The 15,589-nt window shown below is 52.3% G+C and overlaps 1 long non-coding RNA gene across 2 annotated transcripts in view; it reads right to left on the bottom strand.

The window, feature by feature from the left end:
* LOC140389660 (uncharacterized) overlaps positions 1–15,222 on the bottom strand; it is a 73,211-nt gene extending 57,989 nt beyond the window's left edge. For both annotated transcript variants that reach the window (XR_011934441.1, XR_011934442.1), the window contains exon 1: positions 15,116–15,222. This is a non-coding gene — a long non-coding RNA (uncharacterized lncRNA). The remainder of the gene's footprint in view (positions 1–15,115) is intronic.
* Positions 15,223–15,589: the final 367 nt, after the last annotated feature.

The raw sequence follows: 15,589 nt of genomic DNA, 5'->3' as shown, positions 1-15,589 counted from the left end.
CAAGGTCCCTCATGGTAGACTGGTACAAAAGATGAAGTCACATGGGATATGGGGTGAGCTGGCAAGATGGATACAGAACTGGCTAGGTCATGGAAGGCAGAGAGTAGCAATGGAAGGGTGCTTTTATAATTGGAGGGCTGTGACTAGTGGTGTTCCGCAGGGATCAGTGCTGGGACCTTTGCTGTTCGTAGTATATATTCATGATTTGGAGGAAAATGTAACTGGGCGGATTAGTAAGTTTGCAGACGACACAAAGGTTGATGGAATTGTGGATAACGATGAGGACTCTGAGGATACAGCAGGATTTAGATTGTTTGGAGACATGTACGGAGAGATGGCAGATGGAGTTTAATCCGGACAAATGTGAGGTAATGCAATTTGGAAGGTCTAATGCAGGTAGGGAATATACAGTGAATGGTAGAACCCTCAAGAGTATTGAAAGTCAAAGAGATCTAAGTGTACAGGTCCACAGGTCACTGAAAGAGTCAACACAGGTGGAGAAGGTAGTCAAGAAGGCATACGGCATGCTTGCCTTCATTGGCCGGGGCATTGAGTATAAGAATTGGCAAGTCATGTTGCAGCTGTATAGAACCTTAGTTAGGCCACACTTGGAGTATAGTGTTCAATTCTGGTCACCACACTACCAGAAGGAGGTGGAGGCTTTAGAGAGGGTGCAGAAGAGATTTACCAGGATGTTTCCTGGTATGGAGGGCATTAGCTATGAGGAGCGGTTGAATAAACTCGGTTTGTTCTCACTGGAACAACGGAGGTTGAGGGGTGACCTGATCGAGGTCTACAAAATTATGAGGGGCATAGACAGAGTGGATAGTCAGAGGCTTTTTCCCAGGGTAGAGAGGTCAATTACTAGGGGGCATAGGTTTAAGGTGCGAGGGGCAAGGTTTAGAGGAGATGTACGAGACAGGTTTTTTACACAGAGGGTAGTGGGTGCCTGGAACTCACTGCCGGAGGAGGTGGTGGAAGCAGGGGCGATAGTGACATTTAAGGGGCATCTTGACGAATACATGAATAGGATGGGAATAGAGGGATACGGACCCAGGAAGTGTAGAAGATTGTAGTTTAGTCGGGCAGCATGGTCGGCACAGGCTTGGAGGGCCGAAGGGCCTGTTCCTGTGCTGTACTTTTCTTTGTTCTTTGAGACGTTCTCCAGGCATGGTATCCCACTCACTGGCATGAGTGACAATGGCCCGTGCTTCAGCAGCCATGACTGGTCTCTGTTTGCCCAGTCGTATCAGTTCAAACATGTCACTTCCAGCCCACACTATCCGCAGTCAAACAGAAAAGTTGAGAAAGGGGTGCACATAGTGAAGCAGCCCATCTGCAAGGCCGTGGATTCTGCGTCTGACATTCACCTTGCGCTACTTGCGTACAGGGCGACTCCACTGTCCACTGGCATGTCGCCGGCTCAAGTCTTGATAAACAGGGACCTGCGAACGACACTTTCAGCCATACACGTGCCCAACCTGGATCACCTCCCGGTGCTGCAGAAGGTGCAGCAACTCCGAGACCGGCAAAAACAGGGCTATGATGCTTATGCCACCGATTTGCCCGTGTTATCCCCATCAGACATTTTTCGGGTCAAGACCCCTGATGGAGGCTGGTCAGCTCCAGCTGTTGCTGTTCGACCGCCTGCTCCCGCTCGTATGTTGTGCGTCTGGCTGATAGTTCTGTTGTGCGATGAAACAGACGGGCATTGCGCAAAGTTGCCTGCCCGCAACCACATTCTTCTCCGTTTTCTTCTGTTGTTTTGCCACCTCCTGATACCTCGACTCACGAGGCCACCAGTCAGGCTTCAATCCCCCCCATCAAGGGGCTGTCCTCCCCACCACCACATCTCCGGTGGTCGACCAGGATCAGACGCAAGCCACAGAGACTGGACTTATGAACATTTGTTCTGTTTGCTATGTTCTGTGTTCTCGCATTAGACAGCTGCTTTTGCATGTACATATGTTCACATCCACTGCATGTATATATGTTAATATTGGCCTATTCTTGTAAATACGTTCACATATATCATCCAAACATAAAAAAAAGGGGAGATGTCATGCTACGCAGGCACACACATAATGATATTCAGACAAGCAGCTAATGGACATAGCGAACAGGACATGACCAATAAGCAGGCAGGACACTCAGGGGTGGGATCTGACTATAAAAGACACGAGGCACTGACACTCCGCCTCTTCCCACTGATGAACATCTAGAGAGTCAGTCAAGGGTGTTGCTACAATCGCACACCTCCACCACGTGGCTAAGAGCTAGTCTGGTTCAGTCAAACAGAGTAACCACACTTAAGTTAGCAGAGAATCAAACTCACAGAGAACTGTGCGAACTGTGCTATTAGTTCAATAAACCTGATTGAACTAACTTCAAGGTCTGGAGTATCTTTCTGATCTAAACTGCATCCAGTTGCAGCCCCCCTCCCCCCACCAATTTCTGTGACCATACTACTTGGGTTGAATTGTTTTTTAAAATAAATTTGGAGTGTCCAATTGGTTTTTTTTTCCAATTAAGGGGCAATCCACCTGCCCTGCACATCTTTGGGTTGTGGACGAGGGCAGCATGGTGGCGCAGTGGTTAGCACTGCTACCTCACGACGCCGAGGTCCCAGGTCCCATCCCGGCTCTGGGTCACTCTTCGCCACCACCACCCAAAGATGTGCAGGGTGCTGGTTGCGGCGATGCTCAGCTAAGCCGCACGTTTCGGCGGCTGCAGCTCCGATGGTCTTTCGGGCTCTTTTTGAGAGCCCCAACGGGAATTTTCTTTTGACAAAACCCGGTGTGGAGTGAAGAAATAAGGAGTCGTGTTCCCCCCCCCCCCCCCCCCCCCCAGTGTGCAGGAAAAAGATCGGTGGCGGTGGCCAGATCAAGAAGGATCCTCGAGGGCAGCGGCAGAGAAAAGAAGGAAGCAAGATGGCGTCGGAGGGAGGCCAGGCGACTTGGGGACCGGATCAGGATGAATTCCTCAGAAGGTGTGTGGAGGAGTTAAAAAAGGAGGTGCTGGCCCCGATGTTGCTGGCAATCGATGGGCTCAAAGAAACACAAAAGGCCCAGGTGATAGAGCTCCGTGTGGTGAAGGAGAAGGTAACTGAAAACGAGGATGAGATCCTGGGCCTAGCGGTCAAAATGGAGACGCACGAGACGCTACATAAGAAGTGCATCGAAAGAATTGAAGTCCTGGAAAATGGGGCCCCAGTGGCAAGTGTAGTCAAAGATCGGAGTATTTTTGGTTACATAGGGGAACAAGGCAGGGGTGCCCTCTGTCCCCATTACTGTTCGTGTTGGCAATTGAACCACTGGCCATAGCGCTGAGAGACTCTAGGAAATAGAGGGTGGTGGTTAGAGGGGGAGAGGAACACCAAGTGTCACTCTATGCAGATGACCTACTGCTGTATGTGGCGGATCCAGTGGGGGGGATGATAGAGGTTATGCAGATATTGAGGGAGTTTGGAGACTTTTCGGGATATAGGCTTAACATGGGAAAGAGTGAGCTTTTCGTGATACACCCTGGGGACCAGAGTAGAGGGATAGATGGCCTGCCGCTAAGGAGGGCGGAAAGAAACTTCCGATATTTGGGGATTCAGATAGCCAGGAGCTGGGGAACCTTACACAAACTCAATCTGACTCGGCTGGTGGAGCAGATGGAAGAGGATTTCAAAAGGTGGGATATGCTGCCGCTATCACTGGCGGGCAGAGTGCAGGCGATTAAGATGATGGTCCTCCCGAGGTTTCTATTTGTGTTTCAATGTCTCCCCATCTTGATCACTAAGGCCTTTTTTAAGAAAATAGATAGGAGCATTATGAGCTTCGTGTGGGCAGGGAAGGCCCCGAGGGTAAGGAGGGGGCTCCTGCAACGTAGCAGGGACAGAGGGGGACTGGCGTTGCCGAATTTAGGCGACTATTACTGGGCCGCCAATGTGGCGATGATCCGCAAGTGGATGATAGAGGGAGAGGGGGAGGCGTGGAAGAGGCTGGAGATGGCGTCCTGTAAAGGAACGAGCTTAAAAGCGCTGGTGACGGCGCCGCTACCGCTCTCCCCGAAAAGGTTTACCACTAACCCAGTGGTGGCGGCAACATTAAGTATCTGGGGGCAATGGAGGCGACAGAAGGGTGTGTTGGGAGCCTCGGTGTGGTCCCCGATCAGGAACAACCAGAGCTGGCACCGGGCAGGAATTAGGAGAGTGGGAGACTTATTTATAGATGGGACGTTTGCGAGCTTGGGAGCGCTAGAGGAAAAGTATGAGCTGCCTCCGGGGAATATCTTCAGGTATATGCAGGTGAGGGCGTTCAGGAGACAACAGGTGAGGGAATTTCCGCTGCTCCCAACACAGGGGATCCAGGATAGAGTGCTTTCGGGGGGGTGGGTCGGGGAGGGCAAAGTGTCCGAAATATACCGGGAGATGAGAGAAGAGGGGGAGGAGCAGGTAGAAGAGCTGAAAGGAAAATGGGAAGAAGAGCTCGGGGAGGAGATTGAGGAGGGTTTGTGGGCTGATGCCCTAAGTAGGGTAAATTCCTCTTCCTCGTGTGCCAGGCTTAGCCTGATCCAATTTAAGGTGCTACATAGAGCACACATAACGGGAGCAAGGTTGAGCAGGTTCTTCGGAGTGGAGGACAGGTGCGGGGGAAGCCCGGCGAACCACACACATATGCTTTGGTCGTGTCCAGCACTGGAGGAGTATTGGAGGGGAGTGGCAAGAGTGATCTCGAAGGTGGTGAAGGTCCGGGTCAAGCCAGGCTGGGGGTTAGCTATATTTGGGGTAGCGGATGAGCTGGGAGTGCAGGAGGCGAAAGAGGCCGATATTGTGGCCTTTGCGTCCCTGGTAGCCCGGCAAAGGATTTTACTCATGTGGAAGGAAGCGAAACCCCCCGGCGTGGAGGCCTGGATAAACGATATGGCTGGGTTCATAAAACTGGAGCGGATAAAGTTTGCGCTGAGAGGATCGGCTCAGGGGTTCTCCAGGCGGTGGCAACCGTTCCTTGACTATCTAGCGGAACGTTAGGGAAAAATAGATCGTCAGCAGCAGCAGCCCAGAAAGGAGGGGGGGGGGCAACTTGTTTTTGTTCTAGTTGGGGTGGAGAGGGGGGAGCACCATTTCTTGTTACTTTGTTAGTTCACTACTTTATTTAAACAATGTTATCTATTAGTTATTGTGTTACCGTTTTTGTTGATTTGTAAGGGGAAGAAATTGTGTTTTAAAACTTTAATAAAATTTTTTTTTTTTTTTAAAAGATGTGCAGGGTAGGTGGATTGGCCATGCTAAATTGCCCCTTAATTGGAAAAAATGAATTGGGTACACTAAATTTTTTATTTTTTTTAAATTAAAAATCTTTGGTTGTGGGGGTGAGACCCACGCGGACACGGGGAGAATAGAACAAAGAACAAAGAAATGTACAGCACAGGAACAGGCCCTTCGGCCCTCCAAGCCCGTGCCGACCTTGCTGCCCGACTAAACTACAATCTTCTACACTTCCTGGGTCCGTATCCCTCTATTCCCATCCTATCTCCACACGGATAGTGACCTGGGACCTGGATTGAACCCGGGTCCTCGGCGGCATGAGGCAGCAGTGCTAACCACTGCACTACCGTGTCACCCCTAGGTTGAATTGTAATTCATTGATCTTATTAATGCACCTAGCCCTTGGAGATTCATGCTGTTAACAGAAAGGGGCTGTTGTTGCTGGGACCTGCGGCATTTGTCAAGTGATTCCACTTGCCGCAACGATTGCATTTTTCTCCAAATGCAAAACACAGTGTTCTGTTTGGGGTGCTGTCCGCTGCTGTTGGGGCAAAGCAAAAAATTCACTGCCCCACCTAAACTGCACCGTTTCCTGCCTAAATTCTCTGCTTGATGTCTCAGACTGCTCGTTGAACATGCACATTCTACTGCAGATTGTTATGTTCAATCTTTTTTAATTGGTTCCAAACCCCATTGCTGTTTATTCCACAAACCAACCGATCCTTTACAAACAGATAGAGAGAGGGTCCTGAAATGGGCCAAGAAGGAGCGGAGCAGCAAGTGGGACAATGCTGAGATTAGAATATACCCGGACTGGAGCGCGGAGGTCGCTAAGCGGAGAGCGGGTTTCAACCGGGCCAACGCACTGCTGCATCGGAAAGGAGTGAAATTTGGAATGTTGCGGCCAGCGCGACTGTGGGTCACATATAACGGCCAACACCACTACTTCGAAACGCCCGAAGAGGCGTGGACCTTTATATTAACTGAGGGTGGGGGGTATTTGAGGGTTGAAGTATGATGGCGGTTGTATATAGGGGGGTAAGCACGCGCAGGGAATGTTATATGGGCTCGGGACGAGAGACAAGGCCGCAACAGAAGCTGCGTCGGGGGGGGGCGGGGCAGGCTCTGGAAAGCGCGGGACTTTTCTCCCGCGCGCGGGAAGAAAGGTGGGAGGGAAAGCGTAGGAACATCTATTGATGGGGAGATTCCCACACGGGGGGGGTCAAAGGGATGGTGGGGGAAGCCGGGGTCAGCAGGCGTCAGCTGACTTACGGGAGTGATATGAGGGGAGCAAAAAAGCTAGACAGGGGTCTAGCAGGGGCGAGGGAAGGGGAGGGAGGGGGGGAAAACAGGGTTGCTGCTGCACTGGCTGAAAGGGAATGGGACACAGAAGAGGTGGCTGGGACGGAGGTGAGGGAGACGCGGACACGAGACTGGCCCAGAAAAGGAGATGGCTAGTCGGCGGGGGGGGGGGGGGGGGGGGGGGGGGGCCTCCAATCCGGCTGATAACGTGGAACGTGAGGGGCCTGAACGGACCGGTGAAGAGGGCTCGCGTGTCCGCGCACTTGCAGGGACTGAAGGTAGACGTGGCTATACTCCAAGAGACACACCTGAAGGTGGCGGACCAGGTCAGGTTAAGAAGGGGATGGGTAGGACAGGTATTTCACTCGGGACTGGACGCGAAAAACAGCGGGGTGGCAATTCTGGTGGGAAAACATGTGTCATTTGAGGCCAAGATTATCGTAGCGGACAATGGAGGGAGATACGTGATGGTGAGTGGTAGGTTGCAAGGGACGTGGGTGGTGTTGGTAAATGTATACGCTCCAGCATATGATGCTGGATTTATGAAGCGCATGTTGGGGCACATCCCGGACCTGGAGGTAGGAGGACTGATAATGGGAGGGGACTTCAACACAGTGCTGGACCCAGCACTAGACCGCTCCAGATCAAGGACGGGAAAGAGGCCGGAGGCGGCCAGGGTGCTCAGGGGGTTCATGGACCAGATGGGGGGAGTGGACCCATGGAGGTTCGCAAGACCGCAGGCCAGGGAATTTTCTTTCTTCTCCCACGTGCACAAGGCATACTCCCGGATAGACTTCTTTGTGCTGGGCAGGGCGCTCATCCCGAGGGTGGAGGGGACAGAGTATTCGGCCATAGCCGTTTCGGACCATGCCCCGCACTGGGTGGAAGTGGGGCTGGGAGAGGAGAGGGACCAACGCCCGCTGTGGCGGTTGGATGTGGGACTGTTGGCAGATGAGGTGGTGTGTGGTAAGGTAAGGGGGTGTATTGAAAGGTACTTGGAGGCTAACGACAACGGGGAGGTGCGCGTGGTGGTGGTATGGGAGGCGTTGAAGGCAGTGATCAGGGGAGAGCTAATCTCCATCAGGGCTCATAGGGAGAAGACAGAGGGCATGGAAAGGGAGAGGTTAGTGGGGGAGATTCTGTGAGTGGACAGGAGATACGCAGAGGCCCCGGAGGAAAGATTACTTGGGGAAAGGCGACGGCTCCAGACGGAGTTTGACCTGTTGACATGACCACGGGGAAGGCGGAGGCACAGTGGAGGAAGGCGCAGGGGGCGACCTACGAGTACGGGGAAAAGGCCAGTCGGATGCTGGCACACCAGCTCCGTAAGAGGATGGCAGCGAGGGAAATAGGGGGAGTCAAAGATGGTGGGGTAGCTATGGTCCAGAGTGCAACGGAAATAAATAAGGTATTTAAGGCCTTCTACGAAGAGCTGTACAGATCCCAGCCCCCAGGGGGAGAAGAGGGGATGGGAAGATTCCTGGACCAACTGCGGTTCCCGAGGGTGGAGGACCAAGAGGTAGCTGGTTTGGGGGCACCAATCGGGTTGGAGGAGCTGAGTAAGGGTTTGGGGAGCATGCAGGCGGGGAAGGCCCCGGGGCCGGACAGGTTCCTGGTGGAGTTCTATAGAAAGTATGCGGACCTGTTGGCCCCGTTACTAGTGAGCACCTTTAACGAGGCAAGAGAGGAGGGGTCCCTGCCCCCGACAATGTCGGAGGCGACAATTTCCCTGATCCTGAAGCGAGACAAGGACCCACTGCAATGTGGATCGTACAGGCCGATTTTGCTCCTAAATGTGGACGCTAAGCTAGTGGCAAAAGTGCTGGCCATGAGGATTGAGGACTGTGTCCCGGGGGTGATACATGAGGACCAGACGGGATTTGTAAAGGGCAGGCAATTAAATACTAATGTGCGGCGGCTCTTAAATGTGATCATGATGCCATCGGAGAAGGGAGAGGCGGAGATAGTGGCAGCCATGGACGCGGAAAAGGCCTTTGACCGAGTTGAGTGGGACTACCTCTGGGAGGTGTTGCGTAGGTTTGGGTTCGGGGGAGGGTTTATTAGCTGGGTTAAGTTCCTTTACAGCGTCCCAGTGGTGAGTGTGGTGACGAACCGGCGGAGGGCGGAGTACTTTCGGCTGTACCGAGGAACGAGGCTGAGGCAGGAACGGGGGCAGGCTTTGTCCCCCCTGTTGTTTGCATTGGCGATCGAACCCTTGGCCATATCACTGAGGGAGTCTAATAAATGGAGGGGGGTGGTCCGCGGGGGTGAAGAGCATTGGGTGTCGCTATACGTGGACGACCTGCTGCTGTACGTGGCGGACCCAATGGAGGGGATGATGGAGGTCATGCAGTCTTTGAGGGAGTTTGGGGAGTTCTCGGGCTATAAGCTCAATGTAGGGAAGAGCGAGCTTTTTGTACTACAGGCAGGGGACCAAGCAAGAGGGATAGGGGACCGACCGCTGAGGAGGGCGGAGGGGAGTTTTCGGTATCTAGGGATCCAGATAGCCAGGAGCTGGGGGGCCCTACACAAACTGAATCTGACAAGGTTGATGGACCAAATGGAGGTGGACTTCAAAAGATGGGACATGTTGCCGCTCTCGTTGGTGGGTAGAGTGCAGTCGGTAAAAATGGTGGTCCTTCCGAGGTTTATGTTTGTGTTCCAGTGCCTCCCCATCGTGATCACCAAAGGCTTTTTCAAGAGAGTAGGTAGGAGTATTATGGGGTTTGTGTGGGCGAACAAAACCCCGAGGGTAAGGAGAGGGTACTTGGAGCGCAGTAGGGACCGAGGAGGGCTGGCGCTGCCAAACCTAGGGAGCTACTACTGGGCAGCAAACGTGGCGATGATCCGTAAGTGGGTTATGGAGGGGGAGGGGCGGCATGGAAGAGGATGGAGATGGCGTCCTGCAAAGGAACGAGCTTGGGGGCGCTGGTGACGGCGCCGTTGCCGCTCTCGCCATCAAAGTACACCTCGCGCCCGGTGGTGGCAGCAACGTTAAGGATCTGGGGCCAGTGGAGACGGCATAGGGGTGCAGTGGGAGCCTCGGTGTGGTCCCCGATCAGGGGTAACCACCGGTTTGTCCCGGGGAAGATGGACGGGGGGGTTCCAGGGCTGGCACCGGGCGGGGATTAGAAGAATGGGGGACCTGTTCATCGGCGGGACATTTGCGAGCCTAGGGGCACTGGAGGAGAAGTTTGAGCTACCCCCGGGAAATGCATTCAGATATATGCAGGTGAGGGCTTTTGTGAGGCGACAGGTCAGGGAATTCCCCCTGCTCCCGACACAGGAAATTCAAGACAGGATGATCTCGGGTGTATGGGTCGGGGAGGGCAAGGTTTCGGCAATACACCAAGAGGTGAAAGAAGAGGGGGAAGCGCTAGCAGAAGAGTTGAAGGGTAAATGGGAGGAGGAGTTGGGGGAGGAGATCGAGGAAGGTTTGTGGGCTGATGCCCTGGATAGAGTCAATTCCTCCTCCTCATGTGCCAGGCTCAGCCTGATACAATTTAAGGTGGTTCACAGAGCGCACTTGACGGGGGCGAGGTTGAGTAGGTTCTTTGGGATAGAGGACAGACGTGGAAGGTGTTCAGGGAGTCCGGCGAACCATGTCCATCTGTTTTGGTCATGCCCGGCACTGGAGGGGTTCTGGAGAGGAGTGGCGGGAGCAATATCTCAGGTGGTGAAAGTCCGGGTCAAGCCAAGCTGGGGGCTAGCAATATTTGGAGTAGTGGACGAGCCGGGAGTGCAGGAATCGAAAGAGGCCGGCATTCTGGCCTTTGCGTCCCTAGTAGCCCGGCGAAGGATCTTGCTAATGTGGAAGGAGGCGAAGCCCTATAGCGTGGAGGCCTGGACAAACGACATGGCTGGGTTCATAAAGTTGGAAAGGATTAAGTTTGCCTTAAGGGGGTCTGCGCAGGGGTTCTACAGGCGGTGGCAACTGTTCCTAGACTATCTCGCGGAGCGTTAGAGGAAGGTCGGTCAGCAGCAGCAACCCTGGGGGGGGGGGGGGGGGGGAACGAGAGATTGTTTGAGGGGACGGATGAGCGGGGGATAACATGGAGGGTGTGGGGGAAACTGGCACGAATGGGCGAGAGCCAGTGTATAAAGCTCTGTAAATATATCATCTTACCATGTATATATCTTGCTCAGGGCGATTTTGCGTTATTTTGTTACAGGGGGAGGGGGAGGTTTATTGTTTGTAAGGGGAAAAAATTGTTTTGTTTTGTTAAAAAACTTTAATAAATATATTTTTTTTAAAAAGAATACCAGCTCCAGCCCACTGCACCACCTGCATCTGCTTGGCCCAGCTCAGGACCTTCTCCTTCACACTGTACCTGCGGAAGCACAGAGTCACTGCCCTTGGTGGCTCACTCACCTTTGGTACAGGCCTCCATGACCGATGAGCCCGATCCAGTTCATATCGGGAGGGATCCTCCCCCTCCCCCAATAGTTTTGCCAGCATCGCGGCAAAATACTCAGTCGGCTTCGGTCCTTCAACTCCTTCGGGCAGCCCCACAATCCTCAAATTCTGTCGCCTGGATCTGTTTTCCAGGTCTTCCATTTTTCCTCGCAGATCCTTGTTAGTATCCATCACCTTCCTCACCTCCTTCCCCATCGAGGCAAGTTGATCACCGTGCTGCAATAACGTCTCCTCCACTTCCTTCAGCGCCTCCCCTTGCTCTCGCACCTCCGCCACTGCGCTCGCCACCTCCGTCCTCACCGGGGGAACCGCCTCCTCCACCAGCGCACTCAAAACCTCCCTCATCTCCTTCCTCACCGTCTCCATGCATTTCGCAATCTGCGCCAACTGCTTTTCAAATTCCGCAGCCATCACCTTAGTTATTTCTTCAGCCATAAGCAGTGCGGCCTTCCCTGGTGCTCCAGCCTCCATTTTCCTCGGTGACCCCGCGGTGACCTTTCCACTCCCCGACGGACCTTCAGCTGTTTTTTTTTTCGGCCGTTTTTTTGCTCACCCTCGACATTTTTCTTTGTTTTTTTTTCCTCCTGTGTCTTCACTGTGCCTCTTCCGTGCCTTCTCCCTGCTTTTGCCGCCTCCGTGGACCCTGGGACCGGGCTTAAAGCCCCGAAAATGCCGTTCCCGAGCGGGAGCCCTCCATTGTGCAGCCGCCTCCCGCCCGCCGTCACCAGAAGTCCGAGAATAAGGTTCTTAACCGGAATGTATATGGCTTCAAATTTATTCCAAATGAACTCCGGGTCTTCTTTCTCATCGTCAGATTGGAAATGATCGAAATTTTGCTACCCCTTCAAACAGTAAATGGTAACAAATACAATGTCAATCCCCTACCAACAACAACGATCCCATCCTCCCACCAGCCCCCAAACAACGGCCCACCTGACAATATAAGCATTAAATAAAACTAAACCTCCCAAGGAGGAACAAAGAAAAAGGAATCAGGAATCACCCCTGGTCACCGTTGACACATATAGTTCAACCCCCCAACCCCCCCCCCCCTAATATTCAATGCCATCCAATCCCCGAAAGAGTACCGCTAATGACACCCATGCATTGTAGACACTTCCCCCACCCATCCCAGACTCCTCCCCTCCACTTCCTCTTGTAAACTCATCCCCCCGACCTCGGTTCCTTCCCCCAACTTTTCACCCCGGCTAGACTCACCGAAACCTGTTCTGCCAGGCTCCGATGGCCACAGCCTCTCCCCACACCTCAGTCCCGTTCACTGGCCGGCTTAAACCGGCCAGCTTGGAGGCTCCCGCCGGGTCTCCTTCCCCCTTGCCCGGTCCCAGGAAAACCAAGAAATCCCCTTTAGCACACAACCCCAGCATACACACCCAAGCCCCAGAGAACCATCATTGCAAATGAAAGTCCCAACTCTTCCCTTGTCCAAATATACAGCGTTGACTCATTTAGTACATACACCAACACGCAGTGAAAAACTAAAGTTACATGAGGCTACATTGGTACACGACCCGCTCTCAGTCCCATTTCTCAATTCTGCCACAGTCCTTCTGCCTTCACAAACTCCTCCGCCGCTTCCGCCGTCCCAAAATAAAAGTCCTTGGATTTGTAGGTCACCCTCAGCTTAGCTGGATATACTATGCTGCACTGCACCTTGCTGGTGTACAGTGCCTTCTTCACCCGGCTGAAGGCAGCCCGCCTCCTCGCCAGCTCCACTGTAACGTCCTGGTATATGCGTCTATCAGCTCCAGCCCACTGCACCACCCGCTTCTGCTTTGCCCAGCACAGGACCTTCTCCTTCATGCTGTACCTACGGAAACACACAGTTACTACTCTTGGTGGCTCACTCGCCTTTGGTATAGGCCTCCATGACCGATGAGCCTGATCCAGTTCGTATCGAGAGGGATCGTCCCCCTCCCCCAATAGCTCCGCCAACATCGTGGCAAAATACTCCGTCGGCCTCGGGCCTTCCACCCCTTCGGGTAGACCCACGATCCTCAGATTCTGCCGCCTGGATGGGTTTTCCAGGTCTTCCATTTTGGCTCGCAGACCCTTGTTGGTCTCTGTCACCTTCTGCAACTCCTTCCCCATCGAGGTGAGTTGATCGCTGTGCTGCGATAATGCCTCTCCCACTTCCTTCAGTGTCTCACCTTGCTCCCGCACCTCCGCCGCTGCACTTGATACCACCGCCCTCACCTGGGCAATCGCCTCCTCCACCAGCACTTTCAATACCGCCCCCATCTCCTTCTTCATCGCTTCCATGTGCTTTGTGAACTGTTTTTCAAGTTCCACAACCACCACTTTGGTCATTTCTTCTGCTGTGAGCGATGCGGCCTCCCCTGGTGCTCCAGCCTCCGCTTTCCTTACAGTTCCTGCGCTGACTTTTCCACTCACTGGCGGACTTTCATTAACCCCCTTTTTCACGGCCGTTTTTTCCCCAATCTTGGACATTTCTCCTCCCTGTGCCTTCTTACAGTTTTTTCATCCTCCCTTGCCCCTGGGACCGGGCGTTAAAACCCCGAAATTTCTATTCCCGAGCAGGAACCCTCCAGTGTGCACTTGCCTCCCGCCTGCCATCACCGGAAGTCGCCTGTACCTTTTTTTGGCTTGTCATAAAGTATTGCACCACAGAATATGAGCCATTCCTGTTTAAACTTCTCCCAGTTGTTGGCCTTGTTTTCTTCGAAGATTAATGGGTCAAAGTCCTTGTGCCTTGCCACCAGCCCTAACGCCATGTAGTTTTCTGTGGTTTGCTGTAACATTGACAGCAACAAGGACTATAGTAACAGTAAATTTATTTAACTAACCCTGCAGCTGTAAGGAAATGCTTGTGCTCTGCCTGAGGTCCCGGGGAAATCTGGCGTGTTCTTGCCATGTGACGCTAGGCGTGATCACGTTGTCACATAGTCGTGTGATGACCCAGTCTACAAGCACGGTAAGAGCGGGAGAGACTCCAGGTTAGCCACACTTGATACGGAGAGGCGCTCCTCAAGCTATAAACTTCTGGTGACAGACTGGCAACCAAGAATAACGAGCTATAAAACAGACAGAAGTCTGCCTTAGTGCACCACTAGGAGCAGGAAGGGAATTGGAAATTAAATAAGATGACCAATACTAGACGCAATGCGCCAGATGTGGTCTTGCTAGTGCTCTGTAAAACTGAAGCGTAACCTGTCCGAATTGACGCTGTGGCACAAGATGTTCAAGGGTGATGCACCACTGAGAGAGCAGCGCAGGCAGGGAATGTGGCTCGAAGTCTTCCTGCAATCAGATCGCTGAGATGCCCTTTTGCTGCATTGCCCTCTACTTACACACAACTCTCCTAGGGGCTTTTCACAGTAACTTCATTTGAAGCCTACTTGTGACAATAAGCGATTTTCATTCATTTCATTCATTCAAAAAGGTCCTCGGAAGACCTTTCTGCCCGTATGGTCTACAGGAGTGAATGGCAATATCTAGTGAGCTGCATCCTCTTTGAATAGCTTCTCATTCACCTTCGCTCCATCTTCTGGTGCTGCCTCTCCTCTTCCTGACATCCTGATGGACGATGCCTTTCCTGAGAAGCTCTGTCCATGGGTGAGGAGGGAGCCTGTCAGATCATGTAGCCATAAACCCCAATGAAGGTATTTGTGGCCATAAATCCAAAAGCAAATGCTTTCAGGCGTATATCCGGACTTTAGAAATCAGTGCTTAAACTCTCCAGATTCGTACAAGCTCACAAACTCCCTCACTTCCTGCCTTGATCAGATATTCCTGGTTTCTCTTTTATGTCAGTCTAACTGACCCAAAACGTGTGTTCGCTGTGCAAAGCCAGGTAACCTGTAGCTGTTAGTAACATCACTGACATGTGAAAATGAACCAGGGGCTATTTGGCAGCTGGAGCAGATGAAAGCTTTAAAAAAGTACAAGGGAAAGCAGAGGAGGCATTTTACAGGCAGAAATAACTTGTACTTTATTTTTCTGACTGAAATAATTTCCTTTTCCATTTCTACAATGCTAATGGCAAAGAAATTTACACCTCCACCCCCACAAATGGAAGGGGGGTGGGGGCTGCGGATAACGAGAGAAGTGAGAGATGATCATAATGACATGGAGAGAAATCGAACTAAAGGAGAAATACATACCAAGTGGAGCAAAGTATCAAGTGTTGTTGTCCCACTTTCATTTTCTTACTGTGGACGTTCCCCTCTGAATTGTAAGAGACAGGAATGTGAAGGCGGCCTTGTTGACCTGTTCAGGAAAACTGTATAGTTTAAATTAATCTTTAATTATGCCAATTAAACAAGTTGATTTTAAACAGAATCTGGATTTTTAAAGCTAAATGATTGTAAATGTTTAAACCTGCATGTTTATTAGTCACTTTTTTTAAATGGGTCTGCTCGAACCCTTAATGCCTGTCATCTAGAAATCAATTGCGACTTCCGGTTGCGGCTATGCGGAGCTAAGATGCACATTCGGCGGCTCCCGCAAAGACGGACTTTTGGGCTCTTTTCAGGGCCCCAACGGCACTTTATCAACGTTTCCCAGTGTGGGAAGGAGTCTATAACAGCTCCCCGTCAGTATATGGCTTCAACTAGGAGCGGGGCGACAGAAAAGGT

Source organism: Scyliorhinus torazame, chromosome 14 (assembly GCF_047496885.1).
Source record: "Scyliorhinus torazame isolate Kashiwa2021f chromosome 14, sScyTor2.1, whole genome shotgun sequence".
Taxonomy (NCBI): domain Eukaryota; kingdom Metazoa; phylum Chordata; class Chondrichthyes; order Carcharhiniformes; family Scyliorhinidae; genus Scyliorhinus; species Scyliorhinus torazame.
This window is presented reverse-complemented; position numbering and strand designations above follow the sequence as displayed.